Below are 358 nucleotides of genomic sequence, written 5' to 3'. Positions count from 1 at the left end.
TGGTCTCGGGCCACATTAGTGGTTCTGAAAGCTTCATTCTCTTTTTAGAAGTAGAAACACATCCCAAATCGTAGGAGGAAGACAGCTATATAACGCCATGAAGTCATTCCTGGGTGTCCATGGGTTTAGGAACCCTGAGGATGTCAAAATCCAAAGACTTGAAGTCCCTTCTACACAAAGGTGTAGAATTTGCTTAGAGACCCCAAACATTTGAGCACTTGAAGTCATTTTTAGGTAACCTTGGTGTCTGATACAATGTTAATGCTGTCTGAATTGTCACACTGTGGTGTCGGTGTCTGATACAATGTCAATGCTGTCTGAACTGTCACACTGTGGTGTCGGTGTCTGATACAATGTC

This window comes from Microtus ochrogaster, chromosome 15 (assembly GCF_000317375.1).
Source record: "Microtus ochrogaster isolate Prairie Vole_2 chromosome 15, MicOch1.0, whole genome shotgun sequence".
NCBI lineage: Eukaryota > Metazoa > Chordata > Mammalia > Rodentia > Cricetidae > Microtus > Microtus ochrogaster.
This window is presented reverse-complemented; position numbering follows the sequence as displayed.